General features: G+C 47.2%; 1 protein-coding gene across 2 annotated transcripts in view; it reads right to left on the bottom strand.

The window, feature by feature from the left end:
* CEND1 (cell cycle exit and neuronal differentiation 1) overlaps positions 1 to 15,210 on the bottom strand; it is a 38,277-nt gene extending 23,067 nt beyond the window's left edge. Inside the window, exon 1 of one of the 2 annotated variants that reach the window (XM_006114861.4) lies at positions 14,478 to 15,210. The gene's annotated coding sequence lies outside the window, so the exon portion shown is untranslated. Of the gene's footprint in view, positions 1 to 6,862; positions 6,953 to 14,477 lie in introns of those variants that run through there. The other variant, XM_075928241.1, reaches the window with a different exon arrangement.
* Positions 15,211 to 20,225: the final 5,015 nt, after the last annotated feature.

Here is a 20,225-nt window from a genome sequence, read left to right as displayed (position 1 = left end):
CAATCCAGATTCAGGTCCTGGGTACAGACAGCACCTCTGAAACAGCAGCCAACCAATGCACAGTGTGCTGCATAGCACTGGAAAGAAGGTGGGGATTTGTGCTAAGCACTGCAGGGCAAACCCCTACTCTTGAGAGAATGTCTCGTAGGCTCATCAGTCTCTATGCAACGTAGGAAGGTCTTCAGTTTTGCAGATATAGCCCTACAATCTCTCCCCCCATATATTAAGATGCCTGGAACTCAAGTTATCTACCATGGACGAATGAAATGCTGGCTCAGTGCTGCTGAGATCTGAACCTACTGTTCCAGGAAACCCCAATATTTAAAACCTATGGTGCACTTTCTACAGCCAGCGCCTTCACCATTAGCTAAAGAAGATCTGAAGTAGGAAGTCTGAGCCCTAAAAGTAAAATTCAGCCCTGGGCAGAGACGGATGCACCATTTAAGCTTTGAAAATAGGCCTTTAAGTGGCACCAAAATACCCTTTCTTCCAACACTATGCAGTGCCCTGTTAGCTGTACATTCCAAGGCCTTGCTCCCCTATTGCACCATGTGTGAGTGCGACTGTTGTCTCCCTGGACTACACATTGCAAGATCAGGAGCATAGTTTGGGATGAAGGGTGCTGTGTAAATGTTTGATATTCTTTTGCTATTAATGCTATAATGAGCCATCTTGTGCCATTAGGCACAACTTCTGAGTAAGGATCACCTCTCCTCAGGTGTATCCCTAAGATGCTGGGACACAGAACCACTCCTCAGAACTTCACCAAGATTGCTCACACCAAGATGCTTTCCCCAAATGAGTTGCTCTCTGTTAACTTGGCATGAGTCTGAGCTATGCAATGATTTATCTGGATGTAGACACATTCTAGAAAAGTCAACTGCAGGTACCCTCAATATCACACAGAAATACCCCAGAGTAACCATGAACCAGATCAGAAATACAACAATGCCATTCAGCGTGAATCACATCCAGTGGCCTTTCTTCTCTGACTGTTTGTTGCCCTTATAGCCTGTTTCCAAATGCCTGGGATGGACAGCAAGTCCTAATAATCATTGGGTTTGGCTTGTTTAGGGAAAGGGGGTGGAACAAATTACAGTTCCCCGTAGAGAACACCCAGCCAGCAGCCCCTTCTCTTTTATGCCAATGGGACTCCAGCATGTGGCAGCATGGCTCAGGGAAGGAGGCAATCTCTCAGGAAAATAGGTTGTTACATAAATACTATGGCACTAACCCTGAGGGTCTCCATGGAAGTTATGAGCATCGTCGACTCCTATTGCTTATTTCCCGTTGTTTGAAGACAATGAAAATTGAGAGCACTAAGCAGTATTAGGCCATTTATTTCCATGGCTTATGCTATGTCCTGTCTACTTGGAACACTCCCTCACAAATTGTTTTGTTACCAAAATGTAGAGCTCGAAGCAAGTTAGCCATCGCTACTTGCTTCATTCTTCTACCAACGTAGGCTGAGATTTTTCACTTGCCTAGGGAATATGGATACGCAATGTCAATTAATTTTGATAGCTTCCCAAATCCCCATACGTGGCTTTGAAAAACAGTTGTGGAGTCTATGCCATCCTTTAATCAGAGCCAACTTTAAGACACCAAAGGCCACATTTTCAAACAGGCTGTTTCCATGCTGAGTACACACCTTTGCATATGCAAACAACGGCACCCCCAAAACCAAGTACTTGCGCCACTTTGTAGGTGCAAGCCAAGGAATTTAAGGTGCAAGTATACAGTAGATAGAGAAGGGGAGTTGGGACTCATCCCCTTCGAAAAAGCACCCTTAAGTGAACAACTTCCTGTGAACATCGGGCTAGCTTCGCAAGGAAAAACAGGTTGCTCATGAGCTAAAAGTAAAGTATGGTCTAAGTCAGTGGAGGGCAACCTGAGGCCCACAGGCTGTATGTGGCCCATTGGGGTTCTATGTGTGGCCCAGGAGACATGAAGTAAGGTGCATGCTGATTGCATACAACATTGACTGTGAGAGCCATGTGCTCCCTCTGCATCCAATCAGAGCCATGTGCTCCCTCTGCATCCAATCAAAGTGCTGCTATGGTTCAATAGGCATACCCCACGAATTCTAGGTACACATGCGCATTTAGCAAATCTTCCCTGTCCCTGGAGATCATCTTGGTTACAACAATCCTGCAGCCCATTGAGATGAAGGAGGGCCACTGACTATCTTAGGTTGCCCATTGCTGGTCTAGTTGTTAGAGAATGGGTCTATGCTTTTCGCTGGCTTCCCGTGCAGCTCTTGGCAAATCACGTAACCTCTTGAAATGCCATTTCATTTTCCCATGTGAGAGTTGCAAGTAAAGCTGAGCAACATGTTAGCGACAGAATCTAAAGCTACCTGGGTTTAGTTTTCTAGCAAATAGGAGACTAAGCTCAAGTTGTCTGAAAGAGACGGAGGGTCGCTGACCTTTCAGGCAAACCCAGTCAAATTTCAAACTCACCTAGGTCAGAGTTATGATTTCAAAGGGAAATCACATGAGCCTGGCAAGTGCACGAGACTGCTGAGAAACCGCGCTCAACCCTTCCACCCACCAAGTTTTGTTTTGAGATTTTACAGTTTCATCAAAACTGAAGCTCATCACAAAACTTGGAGATGTGAACCCAGCAAATGGAACTCCCAGCCAACATGCTCATGGTAGCGCCACGTTTTACTCGTCAGGAACTAGAGGTTTGGTTACACAAGGCTGCATCAAATAGCTCCAGGAAGCACCAGCATTGCTATAAATATCAGCTTTTTTATCACTATATATTAACTCTGGGACCTACTGTGAGAAGACATATTGATCATGTCACGAGTCAGCATATTTTCTTCCAAGAACCTGCCTCCTTTTTCCTTCACCTTGCGATAGCATTCTTTCCCTCCTTTGCTCTCATGTCACTAGGGCTCAAGTAGGTAGGGCAGAAGTCAGAACACCTGGGTTCTAATCCCAGCCCTGCCATGAATTCACGGTGTGACTTTGGTAAGTCACTTTGTACCTCAGTTTTCCTGGCTGCAAAGTGGGGTTAATGCTGCGTATCCACATTCGTAAAACCATTCTGTGTGCTACAGGTGCCTAGCATTTCCTTATCATTGATCTTACTGATCACCTTAGACTATGAGCTGCTGAGGAGAAAGGACGTTTTTTGCAGGCCCAGCTCACTGGGTGTGCAGAAGCAACGAGATGACTAGGCAACCGGTGAGGCTCTATTGATTGTCAGCAATCTGAGGGCGCATCCTCACGGAGGCAGGTTCCTTGCCAGACAGTGCTATCTATGCTTGAGATGATGAGTTCTTTGAAGTGCTGCCCTGGGCCCAGAAACATGCCTTCAGTCCTGCTCCTATGTGGGCCCTGGGATAGCTGGGTAAGGTGGTGTTTGATGCAAAGATAACCCCAGGCTTTGTTTCATCTGCATCCTGCTGCCATTTCAGTCCATGCTGTTTCATTGTCTCCCCTCGTGTCTTCATCTTGCATCTCTTAGGGTTTTGGGGAGAAGACTGTGATCCCCCCGAGCCCATGTTTAGATGCCAAGTGTTCTGCACACGTTCCCTCCCTCAGCATCCTTGAAGTGGCTCTTAGCACCGTAAGATGCCTCTCCTGTTCCTCAAGGCCACGCAAACATCAGTTACACAGTGCAGGGGGAGAGATGGAGCCTGTTGCTTTGGGGAGAAATGAACAGAAAGTAACTGATTTGTCCAGAAGCTGAGCTCAGTGGAAAAAGAGAAGGCCTTATACCCCACCATGTAACACAAATAGACCTTTGCTCTGCTTACAGAAATAGCACCTCAGCCATGCCTGAATTGCGATTCATCTCCAAGACTGTTTGCACTGGGGATTAGCCTTGGTTGTGGGGATTAGTGACCAGCTGCATAGATGCGCGCGTTCCTACCAGATCCAGAAAGCCACAGTTCACACCACGCTGCAAGTCACCTCTGCTAGACATTGTGGCAATGTCAGGGGTTGTCTGAGCCTAACTCTGCTCCCATTGAAGTCAATGCAAAATTTGTCATTGGCCTCAATGCGGGTTGTTTGGGTCCTTGTTCTTATCTTAGCCCAGAGGTGGGCAATAGAACAGAAATCCTCAGCCAACAGGAGCTGTGATCGCCCGTACCTGCAGAGGCACAGGTAACTATAGTGGCAAAAGCCCATCGGAAACTGACCCTGGGGAACTAGATCTAGCTCATGAGCAAGTATTTGCCCCCCGTCTAAGCCCATAGGTAATGGCTGAGAGGCCTGAGCAGTGGACAGGTCTCCAGGGTCAAATTGATTCTAGCAGGGACGTCCTTCGTGGCCTTGGGAAAGTCACTTAAAATCTCCAGGCCTCAGGGAGGAAGAATGGTCCAATGATTTGGATCCTAGCTTGCAACTGGAGAAACCTGGGTTCAGCTTCCTGCTGTGTCAGACTTACTATGTGACTGTGGGGAAGACACTTAGTCGCTCTGTGGTTCAGGTCCCCATTTGCAAAAGGGGATTGGGCACTTCCCTACCTCCCAGGGCTGTTGTGAGGATAAATGCACTGATGATTGACAGGTGCTCAGATCCTGCAGGGATGGGGGCTATAGAGAGTGCTTTGAATCGAAGATACTAACCTTTACCTGTCTCACAAGGGTATTTCTAAGGATTAAGCTGTTTGCGTGGTAATGAGGAGTTATCGTAAATACAATAAAACACTTCACTCAAAGATCCAGGCTTTTAAGGTCCCAGCAAAAGGCCCATCTTCCCAAAATGAGATTGCTAAAATCCTCATCTATTTTTAATGCCCTCCTGTGCTTTGAACAGTAAAAGTAATGACGTGAAATGCAACAGACGTCAGACCTCTCTGTTCACTGCTCTCTTCTTAAGGCCTCAGCAGCATGTCCCTCCTGCACACACTGTCATCTGCGTATCTGCCAGCTATCTAGATAGGAGCCCTTTGCCAATCTGTCACTTGCCATACACACCCGTCCTTAACATCTCAAGCAAGTTCTTTCAGTCCTGCCATGCTGAGCATCAGATGTTAGCAATTGCTTTAATAAGTGACAGCTGTTTTGTATCGTAGCCAAAGAGAGAAAGTCACCAGAGAAACCTCCATGTCTCTGTTGCACTATCACTGCTGCACTGGGACACTGACTCCAGACTCTCAAATGACAAGAGAGACTTTATCTGCTGTATATTTCTCCCCCATGCAATCCCAGCATCTCCGCATAGGTTTCCAGGAAGTGGCTGGCCCTCAGCAGTTACTGTAGTTATCAGTCAGGGGAGTGTGTCCTATATACTCAAGCCAGAGTGGTTTATGCTTTTGGTCCTGGACATCCTCCCCTCAAGCCCCAGGAACAACCCACCCCAGCAGTTTTTACACTTGACTGTTGGACAACCAAGTCCTTCCAATGCAACATCTCCATCAACAAGAAAGCAAAGTTGCTTAGTCATTCTAGAAGTGTTCCGACTGGGCAAACCTAGTTTCCTTAATTGTTCCAATTAATAATCCCTGCTACTTGGGAGGAGGCAGAGTTCCTACCCTGCTCAAAGTACAGTAGACACATTGGGTTCAAAATTACCTCCTTCCTTCCTGAGATGCCCTGTGTTGTTAACCATGAGATAATGAGCATGTGCACTTCCTGCCAGAGCTTAGTAATTCCTAGGATGGCTTCCTGCCCAGGCCTTTCCATGCCTCTTATTCCCTCTCTCTCAGGGTGTATCTAGACAGAGTTTTTCCAAAAAAAGTGGCCTTTTTTTCGAAAAAACTTCACCTGCATCTAGACTGCCATCACATTCTTTCAAAATTAAATAGAAAGAACACGGCAGTTTTTTCAAAATTGGTAAGCCACTTTTACCAGGAAGAACGCCTTTTTTCGAAAGAGCTCTTTTGAAAAAAGGCATCCTTGAATGCAAACAGAGCTTTTCCAAAAGAGAGTGTCCAGATTGCCTGGTATCAGAGGGCTAGCCATGTTAGTCTGAATCTGCAAAAGTGATGAGGAGTACTGTCGCACCTTACAGACTAACAGATTTCTTGGAGCATAAGCTTTCGTGGGCAAAGACCCACTTCGTCAGATGCACGTCATGATGTGGGTCTTTGCCCACGAAAGCTTATGCTCCAAGAAATCTGTTAGTCTGTAAGGTGCCACAGTACTCCTTGTCACTTTTGCAGATTGCCTGGGTGCTCTCTTTCAAAAAAGCAGCTTGCTTTTTCAAAACTCTTGTGGCTGTCTAGACAATCTTTCAAAAGAGGCTTGTAGTCTAGATGTACCCTCAGGGAGTGACCAATGCCTTCATACCCTGGGTTGATGCCCTGAGAATGTTTAATAACAGCCCTGCCCTCGCATCAGGCTGGTTTCCATACATGGCAAGCGAGAGGGCTTGGGCAGCTACATAAAGCCATTTTTAGGGGTTTTTTCCCACTTGACACAAGGAGTAGCTTACACCACCTCCATGGAGTGGCAACTAGCTTGTTATCTCTGAGCAACTCAATTTCAATTCATTGAAAGTCTATGGAGACTCCTGCCGCTTGGAGTCTGTCAGGTCAGCACTCCCAGCTCTGGTGATGCAGCATTTTCAAAATGCATTTCCACCCACTTCATAATGCAGGCCCATTGAGAGCAGACCTAAGATCATTAGCAGCATTGGTGCAATGAGCACCGTCATTGGTTCACATCCAGCTTGTAAGTAGGGGACATTTTATAGGAGGGGCTGCCTAGGGCGGCATTCACAGATACAAGCTCTCATCACAGATATGTGCTGTACGTTGCAACGGCAGACAGGTCTCTGACAACATCTGCTCAATGCACAACAGCAGCCAAAAAAGCAAACAGAATGTGGGGAGAGGGATAGGGCATAACACCATAAATATCATAATGCCACCATATAAAGCCATAGTACTCCCACACCTTGCACGCTGCATGCAGCTCCGGTCAAGCCACCTCTAGGGTTGCCAGGTGTCTAGTTTTGAACCGGACAGTCCAGTATTTCATCTCTCTGTTTGGGAAACAAATTGAGAAAATATAAACGAGAAAATATAAATGCTTGGTATTTTCTAAATAAGATGGTATGTAGATTGTGATGTAATGTCAAGTGTGTCCGGTATTTCTGTTGAAACCATCTGGCAACCCTAGCCACCTCCAAAAAAAGAAAATAGATTGGAATTAGAAAATGGGCCAAGAAGGGAAACAGAAGAATTAAGGTTCTGAACAGCTTCTGTAGGAGGAGAGCTTAAAAAGACTGGGACTGTTAAGCTTGGAAAAGTAATGGCTAAAGGGGTATAGTGCTCTAGCCCACTCCAGCAGGGAGAAGGTTACAGACAAGCCAGAGGGAGCCTGAACAAACTCCTTTCAATCAGAGAGAGGCTCACAGGGAGCCAGTCTAAGGGCTGCTTGCTGGGACAGCCCTGGTATAAGGAGCTGCTCAGTAGAACAGAGGGAAAGTGGGTCCTGACCAGCAATGGGGAAAGACTGGTTGCAAGGGAGATGCACCTTGGGCGGAGCAGTGCTGGGCAGGCTCAAGGGGAGAGAGAGAGGGAGGGAGACTCCTCCAGCCTGACACCTGCCAGACTGCAATCTTGATACAAGGGCCAAGAAGATACAAGGGTCACAAGGAATATTAAGGGCAGTTAAAGGAGTGAAGGAGGGTGGGTCAGGGCTGCTGCTATAGGGTCCTTGGGTCATAGGCAGGCCTGGATCCTCACCTCCCTTTTTCTTTCGTGTCGCACTTTGCCACACAGAGCTTGGCCTATACAGACCATGGCTTGCCCCTGAGGCAGGGACTAGAGCTTGGGGCTGCAATTGGCCACTCAAGCATCAGTGCCAGGACTGAGGACTGCCGAGACTGCCCTGGAAGGGGGGAGAATGAAGGAGTAGGCATTGCTGGAGGGCAGCGTCCTGAAAAGGGCGCCACAGTCCAGGGAGTGAAGGGTGGAGACAGCAGAGGGGAGAACCATAATGAGTGAAATACAGACCAGAAGAGGGCGCCCTGCTGAGGAACAGAGCTAATTCCCAGAGTGACCAGCCTGAGGTGCCATGGCTGCAAATCGACCCTGCTGCCAGCAGGATATGATAGTCTATAAAATCATGAACAATGTGGAGAAAATGAACAGGGAAGTGTTATTTGCCCATTCACAAAGTCAGAACCAGAGGTCACTCAAGGTAATTAATAGGCATCAGGTTTAAAATAAACAAAAGTAAGTACTACTTCACACAACACACAGTCAACTTGTAGAACTTCCTGTCAATGCATATTGCAAAGACCAACAGTATAAATGGGTTCATAAAAAAAATTAGATATGTGCCTGGAGGCTAGGTCCACCAATGGCTATTAGTAGTACTCAGGGATGCAACCCCATGTGCTGGGTGTCCCTAAACCTCTGCTTGCCAGATGCTGGGATCGGATAACGGGGGCTGAATGACTTGATAATTGCCCTGTTTTGTTTATCCCTTTGAAGCATCTGGCATTGGCTGCTATCAGAGGGAAGAAAACTGGGCTACATGGACCATTGTTTGATCCAGTTTGGCTGTTCTTATATCCTCATGCATACTGCAGCTTTACATTTTCAAGCACTCTCTCTATGGATTGAGAGCGCAGCCATTTTGTGTTCAGAATGGCTACAGTTTATATAGAAGAGGGACACACATTGTGCTCTTATGGAGATTTTACTTTGTTTTTGTGGGATTTTTAAATTCTCAAATATTGTGCCTTCTGACTGACAGATTTGGGTGCTCTTTGTGTATAGAAAAACCAGATTCCACCTCCATGATCTAGCTGTAACCTTGTGTTAAGAAGCAATGAAGAAGCTCTTAGCTTAGCTTTACTAATTGGAGGAGAAGACTCAGGGTTTCATTCTTTTTAATACTCTGCCAATTGGGAGACTAGAACAGGAAACATAAGCTGGCTATTTCCTATTGTATCAGCAGTAAATGATCCTCCAGGTCTCCCAAGGACATAGAATGTATATTTGCCATGTGGCTAATTATGCCAAAAAGCAACCTCAGCTCGACTTACTTTCCTTCCTAAGAATATGGGAAAAAAGACCATAACAAAACCTCAACCAACCAATATTTTGGATTTCTATAGACCCATTCACTCTGTAGAATCCTTAAGTACCTACCAAATTCTGCAGAAGGGAACCAATTCGCTGTTGCCATACATATTGGGTAGTCATGTATGCAATGGGAATGTTAAAATCCCTCATAGGTTATCTATGCTTAAAAATGTCATCACTTTAAAATCTAATATCCTGGGGCCTCCTACAAATAGAATCAATGTCTTAATCTCCTCTTGGAAAGCTGAAACTACTTTTCTTGTAGAATAAATCTGTGGTTTCTAGAACTTCAGGGGCAGATATTGCTCATCCTGGGCCTTGAGTCACTGATATTTTGAGAATTCGGAGGAAAGGAGGAAACATGTGCCCAGGTTGATTTGTTTTAAAATGGTGGCTGTCTTAGGTGGTGCAGGAATGTTGAAAATAGTCCCAGAGGAGAAGGCTTAGGGGGAAGAGTGCAAATGAGGTAGACAAAGGTGCATGACCAAGAATGTTAACTACATAGCTATCAACCCCAGAAAGGTGGCATATTATATAGAGACACACAGTGCATCCCTTAAACAGAGCGACTGGTGTCCAGGCAACCGCCCTCCCCCTGCTACTTGGCAGTATGGGGAAGGAAATTTTACCAGTTTACACTCTGACTGAAATGAAAACTGCTATGCAGATCTGCGTTGTCAAGGCAGAGATGGAACCTTTGTTGTTACCATCTTATCCTGGAGGCTTCACTCTCATGGATCTCCATTTATTTACCTGCTCCCTTCAGAGGAGGATGGAGAAGCCACCAATATCTTAAAGCACATTTGAGTCACCTCAATAGGTTTCCTTTGCTGTTGGCCACTTATGTTCTTTCAATCTTGACTTAATAGATCAATGTCCATTGCAAAGCCTCCTTGATAGTCTACAATCCCCTCTTCCTGATTTTAACCTAGGCCATGTTGCCTCTGACTCCACTCATTGCTTTCCTCAAGAGCTGCTTGCTCAGGATGGAAACCCAGGGCCTCCGAGTCTCTGGCAATGCCCACCTCTGCTCACCAGTGTTTGTTACCTACTCTCTGGTCTCAGTTTCAGAAAGGAAGAACCATGCTCTCATACAGTACACAAGCCTGAAGGGAGCACTCTCTGGAGACTTTCAGCACAATGGGTTTGAAGTGCAATTAACCTACTGAACAGGGTCAGTGTGCATTACCCTCAGCATTTGGTTCATAGAGCATTTGACTAGGTGACAGCTCCCTGCTACTGTATCTGTCTCTCTTGCTCAGGGGTGGGCAATAATTTTTGGTGGAGGGGCCACTCCAAGATTTTGGAAAGTGGTCAAGGGCCACATTTTTCTGTGGAGGAGGTGCACATTCTAGGATGGAGGTTGGGTGCAGAAGGGCGCATGGGATGCAGGACATGGCGTGAGGTCTGAGAGGCAGTTTGGGTGAAGGAGGGGGTTGTGACCTGGGCCAGGAGATTGGGGTGTAGTGTCAGAGTGAGCATGGGTGCAGGAGAGAATCTGGCCTAGGGGAGGGGTGTAGAAGGGGGTACAGGGTCTGGGAGGGAGTTGGGACTTGGGGCTGGGGGACTGCAGAGGGTTTGGATAGTGATCTGGGGGAGGAAGTTGGGGTGCAGGAGGGGCTGGGGTGCCAGAGGCAGGCTTTGGCTGGGAGGTGCTTACTAAGCATCTCCCGGCCAGCAGCCCTACAGCACCCCAAGGCAGGCTGGGCTCCCTGCCTCCTGCAACCCCAGACCACTTAAAACTGCAGGCTGCTCCCACCATGTGGTTCTTAGCTCAGAGGTGGGGGGGGGGGAGAAAGAGGTTTGCCCCCATTCCCCAGACCAATCTCTCAATTCCTATTGGTTGGTTGTTTCCTGCCAATGGGAGCTGAGAGATTGGCTGAGGTCAGTTCCTATTGGCCAGCTGGTTCCAGAAACAACCATCCAATAGGAGCTGAGGATTGGGCTGGGGGGCAGGAGATCATACAAAGCCTCCCCCTCCATTTAGAGCAGAGACAGACAGAGCAGTCGGGGGTTTAAAACAGCAGCAGCTGCATGCCTGAGAGTCCCAGCAGGGGTGTCCATGGGCCAGGTCTGGTGGCTTGGTGGGCTGGATCTGGCCAGTGAAAAGTATCTTTCACACCCTTGCTCTAGCGTCTGCTGTAAGCACTCCTTTTGCTAGCTGTGGGAGGTCTCTGGTGAAGCAGCCAAGGTGGTGAGCGTCTGTAGGTGCCGGAAGTGGGGGTGCTGGCACATCCCTCCCCTGTCTTGGGGTGTGTCTAGACTACCTAGTTTTGTCGACAAAAGTGGACTTTTGTCGACAAAACTAAACCAGCGTCTACACTACCGCTGAGTTCTGTCGACATAACGTCGACAGAACTAAGCAGTTTTGTCGACGCTGGTATACCTCATTTTACGAGGCATAACACCTTCTGTCGACAGAACTCTGTCGACAGAAGGTGTTATTGCCTGTAACATTGCGTCCAGACTACGGAGTTCTGTCGACAAAGCAGCTTGCTTTGTCGACAGAACTCAATGTGTCTGGATGCTCTTTGTCGACAGAAGTTTTGTCGACAGTATCTGTCGACAAAACTTCCGTCGACAAAACGCGGTAGTCTAGACGTACCCTTAAAGTGGCTTTGATCAGAAACAGGGTTTAGAGTTTAAGGGCTCTCAGCAATTGTTCCTGTATCTTTGTGGGCTTCCCAGAAATTGCTCCCTTTGAAATCAGTGGCCAAAAAAAAAAAAAAAAACCCAGCAAGAATGGGATTCAGTTCCTTTGTTGAATAAACTGTCAAGTGCATTATGCTATACATGTCAGGCTTGCAGCTTCACTTGGGTGCTACTTCTCTGTCTGATCGCACCATATTTTTCCTATGTGCTCAACCCTCAATGGGGGATTGTGACTTCCAGAGGATTGACACTTTATCCCCCTTCATGAAGTCCTTCCTCACCCTCAAGTTTGCTTCTTGATTGTAAATCAACAGACTCACCTCCCTCACAAGAACAGACGCAAAGAAAAGGGAAGGATAATCTCTGGACTGCCAAATAATAATACCAAATGCCTGACATCTCCATTTAGCTTATTAGCATTCCTAATACCTAGTCTCTTCTGTTCTCCCCTAATGGAGTTCCAGACTATATAATGTTCTATCCATGTCGCCAACAATTCCCCTATTAGCTGAGCTGTAGCAGACAAAAAGACTGGACGGGCGATTTTCAGTGCACAAACAAGATCCCAAATTTTACCCTCTGTGCATTACAGAGGGACCTAAATCTGTCGCTTTGCCTTTGAAACCGATGAAGCCACAGCAGCTACAGCTTCAGACTGAGGCTGGGACCAACAGCAGAGAACAGCACACATCCCCCTGGGAGGGGTCTGGGCAATGCACACCTGCGATTTACTTAGCTAAGCAACAAAAGACTTAATCTCCCTCTGCCCCAGTGCTAATGCCAACAAAACACAGACAACTCATGGTAGCACCCTGGAGGTGCACTGCCCTCCTAGGCCCCTGCTAAAATTTTGATGCTAAATGGGGGGCTCCCAGTTTCTCTGCATGACTTCCCCTCCCCCCGCACTCCCTCCCCTGGCAGGCACCAGGCACGTATGCCAACAAAGGAACTACTGAAGAGCACATGACCAACCTCCATTGCCTTCTCATTCTATGTTAACTATAACAAGCGCTTGTCTATATAATATCCCTGCTCCTGGGCTGCGATGTTTTCCCCGACTCAGCCCGAGGCTTGGCCAAACAGAATAGATGTCATTGTGCCTGGAAGCTAGCCCAGCTTTGGCCTTGGCATGTCTCTACCGACTAGCAGGGGTAAAAGCATAACCTGGCTCATGCCCCGCACCCGGAAAGGAAGAAAGAAAAATGAAGGTCAAAACCATGAAGGTCAAACTTCTAGGTGGCTGAGAGTGAGGCCCACCAAATACACTAAGTCATCTCAAGCCCTCCCCTTTCTCCCTATGTCATCCCTACACCAATCCTTCCCCAGCAGATGGAAAAGCCGTGGGCAGACCTCAGCTTTTGCCCCCTGCTGCCCCCATGCAGGAGAAGTTCACAGGATAACATCTGCCCCTTACCTACTCTGGGGCACCATCAGAACCAGGATCACACGGTATGCACACACCACTTAATTAGAAGCTCCGAGACCAAATCAACAGGTATTTTCACTTTTACATCGTGAAGACACAGAGACAAAGAGGAAGTAAAAACATCTGACTAGATATAAACATCTCTCCTAAAACACTCCAGAAACTACACATTAGAAACCAGAGGGTAGGAATTAGAGATAATATGTATTTACATTGAGTGAGGTTCCCCCGTAATGATCTAAACATCCGTGCCTCTTTGCAGCCAGAAGGTTAAGGGATTCTAGCTTTGTCTGTGTCCTTGCTGTGTCCCACTCATTTGTTACAGCCTGCTTTGACAGCTTAAGGGAAATGATATTGTAGCTAGCATCTTTAGGTCCCCTCCTTTGGCAGAATCTAACACATACCTCTTTCTAGCACCATACAGAAAAAATCCTAAGGATTTTTTTTCCCCCCCAAAAAAAGACTAATCCTTGGAGCAGGAAAATGTCAATTACTAATTGGGTTGATGGGAATTTCAAAGTGCATTTTTTTATGTAACATCCTGCTTGCAGGATTAATGACTAATTAAACAGAGAAATGAAACAGTCAATACAGAATGCAAATGAGACTGAACAAAATAATCCATTCAAGATTGAAAAAAAAAATGTACAGAGGCTGGTGATTTGTTTTTTAAAGGCCTTTTTTCCTATTGGAGATATTTTAGCTGATGACACAGTTTAAAAAAGAAATGGATTTCCTAATCAACTCATCTGTTGTTTTATTTAGTTAAATACATGAATTTCCAGCATGCAGTTGCCATGCTCCATTTCTAATCTGTTTTAGAACAAATGCTAAACATTCCCCCAGAAATCAGTAGAAATTCTCAGCAGCATCCACAGCAATAATTATGCAATAGTGGTACCTCCTGAAAACCATAAGTAAGTGACCCAGAGCCATGCAGGTTGTCCAGCTCACTTTTAGGAACATGCAGCAGTCACACTTGTGTGAATGTCTCCCCTAACTCTCTGACCTTCATGGAGCAAGGCATAACATAGGAGAGCTGGGTTTGGAACGGAAGGCATTCAAAGTGAGCCCTCCTCTGCATTCACTGTTGTTTTGGCCAGACTGCACTGCCTGGGTGGATAGAGACAAATGCATCAATAGAGGCAATTGCTAGCAGTTCAAATGCATTTGGCTTGACAATCCTATGACCTCCCCCACACCGCTGCAGCAATGAGAGCATACTCACCTTCAACAGGCAAATCCAGATCACTCTCTCTCCACCTGCATACAAGCACTAACATCCCCTCCCCCATACACACACCCCTTTCCACAGGCTCAAGCTGGTGTGTTCCTCTCCCTCTGTGACTTTGACATGTATGGAAGAATAGTTATAAAAAGCAGCAGCTCCTACCTTTTCTCCCCAGACTGTGGTTCGCACAAGTCACACCTTGAAAGCTGGCTGTTCCGCAGAGAGGAGGGAGGAAGGAAGAGAGGAAAAAAAACCCTTGGGAATTTCCCACAATGCATTGCTGTAGACCGCATGAAACTGATGGGAGGGAGAGTAGGTGGTCCAATCAGGAGAGAGGGGCCAGGATGCTGGAGGAAGAGAGATGTTGAAGACTGGCAAAGGGGGAGGGGATGGGGGATTAAAAATCTTTTGGATCCTCTCACTCTTCTGGATCCTCATTAGTGCCCCAGGTCAGTTCCCCAGGAATCCTTTTCTCTCCCAGATCAACTGATCACTTGCAACTGGGACTAACTCTGCAGCTAGGGGCTCTCCTCACATCACAGCACTGAGCTGCTGCTGCCTGCCATAAGGAGCAGCAGCTGTTGCATTGTTTCTCTCTGCTGGGAATCCCGGGTGTGCTTGCAAAAAACTGGATTCCTCTTGCTGAAGAACACAGGGGTGGGGGTGGTAAAGGGCACATAGGGAGCGTCATACTGGATTGTTCAATAAAACAGGATCTCACAAGGTGAATGTGTGTGAGAGAGAAAAGGAAGGGGGAGTTAATTCAGATTTTTAAGGAGGGATCCAGTTTTGACATATTAGATTTCCAAACATGTATGCACACTGGGGGCAGGGATGCATTGCAATATGGATTGTCACATAAAACTGGTCTTCTAAGGGATAGAGTGCATCTGGGGGGGGAGGGAGATCTGGATTATCATGGGAAGAAAGATTCCCAAGAGAGCATGTCAGGGTGCACACTCCCCACCGTGCCTCTGTGCCCCCTGACTGTCCTCATCTAGCCCCTCTCAGGGCAAGTTACAGCCTGTATAGGTTGCTCATCATTAGCATTAGGGTTATCCCTACTGCCCCGCTTACCTAGGCTGCCTTGTAATCTGCCTCCAAACCCTGGGCCTTGCCTCCGGCCCCTAGCCAGGGAGAGTCCCTCTCCCAGCCTTAGCTTGCTATCCCCAGCTGTTCTCCCTCCTCGGAGCCCCTGCTTCCTCTGTAGTCAGCCCTTTACTGGTTCTCCCCCCTCTAAGCAAACTGTGCTTCACTAGATAGCTGCCAGCTGGACTCTCACTAGCCCTAACAGCCTCAGCTGCCCTCTCTGTTCTCAGCCCCAGCTCAGAGCCTGAGTCTTGGCCTTAAAGGGTCAGTGCAGGGCAGGTGCCCTGTCACAGGGCGGTTGTGAGAGTAGCAATCTGATTTATTAAGGATGGATGGATGGATAAAGCTCACCAACTGTGTGTGCAAGTAACTCCCTGTTGCAGTCTGTGTAGGTGCATGTGTTTTTGTTTCCCTTATGGAGGCAAGAAAGGCGAAGGTGGGGTTATTGTATAATCCAAGGTCCCTTATCCACCCTCAAGTCACACTCACACCCTTCATCCAAGCGGCCTGAGCCTGACCCACTTCCAGTAATACAAGTTTTGGAGGTGTTGCCTGTTCCCTCCTTCCTGGCAAAAGAAGAAACAGCCCCTTGAACAAATCAGTTCTGGGTTTTCCCCAAGATGCTCTAATGAGCATTTTGTCAGGCCTTTCCTAGACCTTCTGGCTGGATGCAGTAAGGCTGCTAATTCCTATTTTTACCCTGATAATTAGTTCTCAGTGTGTTAACTTTGAAAGCTCCCAGGGCCCTGGCACACAGCGCATTGTGTGGGGGCACTGTGGTGTTTTGCTTTAATAAGCATGAAACAGTGCACTGGGGATTTCTGCTATGATGTGATGGCATGGAGCACAGAGGGATTCATAACACATTGGGCCAGCATTTCAACGGGAACCACAAGAACTCAGCATCCTGAACTGTCGGCTCCCTGTGGCGAGACACACAGAGAAGGATTTAAGCAATTAGCCACAGGCAGCCCAAGTGGAAAATGTGGGCCGGGGTGTTTTGTGGCTGAATGATGCACAGAACTGGTCCCTCCCAGCAGATGGAAACTCTGCCGCTTGCTCGCTCGACTTGGCTTCCTTGTTCAGTGATGTCACCCTCTCTCAGCCAATAGGGGAGCTCCAGCAGGAACAGTGCCTATCATCTGTCACACAGAAGGGAACATTTCCTTCTCTTTCCATGGTGCTCACACTCAAAACAGACAAAACGTGGAACAGGCTTAAACACCATGGAAATCAAGAGTCACGAAATCAAACCTATCACTTTAAAATATCTGAATGGTGTCAGGCAGCTCCGGGGGCTACCGGGATCATTTAAAACGTTACTTTCAAGTTCAAATGGTTTTCTCTTCTTGAATGGGGTAGCTGAGTAGCACAATAGCGAGGAACAGTGCGCACCATCTTGTGAGCAAGAGTGAACGAGGTGGACCGGATCCTCAATTGGTGTAAAGCAGCAGCATTGCTCCCTTGACCTGACTAGTGCTACACTGAATGACATGCACGGAAGATCTGGCCTCGTGCATCAACTCCTGCCGTATGTTTTACTGAGTGTGCACACTCATCACATAAATAAACCCTCTCAAACATCAGCGGCTTGAAAGTGAAACACCCACCATCAATGAAGAGAATGTGATTGCTGAATGGACACTGTATCGTGCTATACACTCAGGCCAGGTACAGGGGTGGAGAGGTGAATGAAGGTACCTTTAAGCCATCTTATTGTCCCCTATATGCTGGGGATGCTTGGCTCCCAGGGTAAGTTAGGGCAGCCCCGGCTCTGGCCCGTAGGAAGTAGAGATTAGCTGTAATGCAAAGGGACACTGTCCAGGACTCTTCACCAGTTCTGCTAGCAGGCCTCTATACCAGCTCTACATCCTCATCTGGGAGTATGCGGAAGGGAGGGCAACGACACACGTGTCTGTCCTCTTCTAGGCTCCTTTGCTGCCTAACTAGCATGTCTGACATTCAGTCAAATCCCTGCTTAGCCCCTTGTTGGCCTGCATATTCATGGCTCCTTGCAGTTTAGTGGCCAGGATCCCTTCTTTTCTTTAGCTTTTCATAGAAGCCTGACGGCTTGCCCTTTTCTTGCTCTCTTTTGAAGTTTATTATAAAGCTTGTTACTGAAAAAAATCTAAGAGGAAGATCAAGTGCTGGACACCAGAGGGAGAGTCGTTTCAATGGCATTTGCCTCATTAGCATTTAGAAAACCCCTCATTATACCATGAAGTATGGAAGAATTTCTAGAACTTGGATCCACTTCCTGCATTTCTGAGACAAGCTGTAAGTGGTCATGCCTTGCTAATGCAGTGCACATGAAGAGTAAGTGTTAGAAAGTAGCAGAGCAGGTTAGGGCTCTGGAGTTTGGATTCAGCTCATGCAGGGGCAAGGGGAAACCAGTGTGCCCCTCAAGGTGCACAGAGAAGAAAATCCCATGAGCTTAAAATGTATCTCAGTTCTTGTTTATGGATTCTACCTTCACAGCAGAATGAGGCACAAGAGCTCAGGAAAGAGGATTGGTCAGAAGTAAGATGAATGGGGGACTAAGAAGCCAGGGGAGGCTGTAGAACGGTGACACCTCTCCCCCCCCCCAACACACACACGCTATTGCTGATCAAGCCTGTTAAAGTGCCTGCCTCCTGACTGCATAGAGCTCCTGCTGCCACTAACAGGGAAACCCCATTTTTATATGGACCTGGGTGAGGGGAACAGTCCTGCCTTGACCACAGTAGAAGAGCCAACAACTACAGGGCTGCATCTTGCAGCCCAAATGCAGTGTGCTTTGAAAGGAAAGAAAAAAAAAAGCATTCCCACAGTGGCCTGTGTGGTGCTCATTTTCCAGGCAAATTCAAGCAGCGCAAGGTTATTTTTAAGCCCTTCAGCACCTTGGAAAAATGCAATGAACTACATAGAGCTGGGTAGAGCTTAATCCTCCCCCCAGTTAATATAGTGAGAATTTGGCCATTGACATCCTTGGCTCCCTATAGCTTTTTCTTAATACTAATGGTTTTGTAAGGCTCAGTCATTGGGATGAGCGACTCCCACCAAATGAAAGCAGTATTTCACATGTGTGTAATGTGTGCCCAGCTGTCACACAGACTGACTAGAAAGGCTTGCCTGGATGGGGGAATTTAGCTATTTATCATTGTGGTCTACTTTAACAGGGACAGTTGTATCAATGTAATTGCTGATTAAGTGAGCACATGAGGAGTTATACCAGTATACCTCTAATTAGACTGGTAGAGTTATGCCACTTCCCCAGCTAGAGAAGACCGAAATCCCAACTAGTTCAGTTTGGGGCATGTATCCCTTGTCTGGAAGAGGCTAGGACTGTAAACCTGCTATTGGTCAGAAGATGGCAGTCACACATCCTGAGGAAACAAATGGACAGAAGCTGGGAAATTTTGACAGAGAAGGTACAAGGTGGCTTTGCTGCTTCGGCAGAGAGCATCAGAGGTCACACAGAGAAAGGGAGGGAAATCTGACTCTAGTCTCCTCCTGCTGTAACCCCTCAGGTTTCTATGAGCTACTTCCGAGTCCCACAACAGTAAATATGAGACAGCTCAGGGCTTTCGAACTAAGACTTTATTTGGCTTCGTTGTCACAATCACACTAAGTCCCCCTCTCAGGAGGAAGGGCAAGGGGATGGCTAGGGAGTCTCTCTTCATCCCAGAGCCAAGGCAGGTGCAGCACAGAAGCTGGCGGGAGCAGGTAAAGGCAGAGCTCCAGCTAACAGTGGCCATGTCCCAGCTGGTGGTTTGATCTCTCTTACAATCACATTTCCATAGAAGCGGAACACATCTCATTTCCTAAGGCAACACTTCACACATGTTCGTGGCCTGCCCTGCGACACACAATACATTTGAGTAGAGTAACTACATGGCCAGGGTGTAAAGGGAGTATGTCACTTTCTGGAGTATTTTTTGTTCTCTTGCAGGTGAGGGACTATTGTACCAGCTATAGGCAGGCGCTATGTTAATAACCCTGCATAGGTGTTTGGAAATGCATGTGTGACAAATTGCAGCATCTCCTGCTTTTTTAGTGTGGTGGAATTATTACTTTTACCACTAGTGCATCATCTCTAGGCTACTTAGCTAATCCTTTTCAAATGGGGGGGTCTGCAAAAACTCTGCTTTCCTCATCCTGTCTTTTCTCTCCTTTAACCTGATTATTCCCCACCCCCATGAAGCAGCCCACAGTGCTGGCCCTCACAAACAAGTCTTAGGCACCTCATTCATGGGTTCAGCTTCTGATCCAAGTCACAGTTCCACTTTCCTCCCCAATGAAGCTATTCTCAATTTACACCAGTATAACAGAGACCAGACTTTGGCTCATGATCAACTTCCATGGACTGGCCCCAGCTGAGGTCAGAGCCCCATTGTGCAAGGCACTGTGCACAGTGAGAGATGGCCTCGGCCCTGATGCATTTATAATCCATGTAAACCAAACAGGCAAGAGGTCTGAGGGAAAACAGAGGCACAGGCATGCTTTGCTTAGGGTCAGTGATAGAGGGAAGAAAGAAGGGTGTGATTCTGAATTCCCAGTACTGTGTCCCATCCACTCAGCAATACTGTGTCTCCACCAGGTTTCCTCCTTAATGTCAACTAAGTAGATCATCCCTACTAATGTAGTGATTGTGATATGGCCAAACCTCTACAATGAGCTAGACCATAGGTTCCCAAACTGGGGGGGGGGGGTCCATGAAGAAATTCCAGCGGGGGACATGAAGCATTCCAGCCCCCCCTCTCCTCCCAGTCAACCCCTGCTTCCCACCCCCAAGAGCGAGCCCAGTCCCTCCAGTTTATATAAAAAAGAAAATACCATGTG

This window comes from Pelodiscus sinensis, chromosome 4 (assembly GCF_049634645.1).
Source record: "Pelodiscus sinensis isolate JC-2024 chromosome 4, ASM4963464v1, whole genome shotgun sequence".
NCBI classification, from domain to species: domain Eukaryota; kingdom Metazoa; phylum Chordata; order Testudines; family Trionychidae; genus Pelodiscus; species Pelodiscus sinensis.
This window is presented reverse-complemented; position numbering and strand designations above follow the sequence as displayed.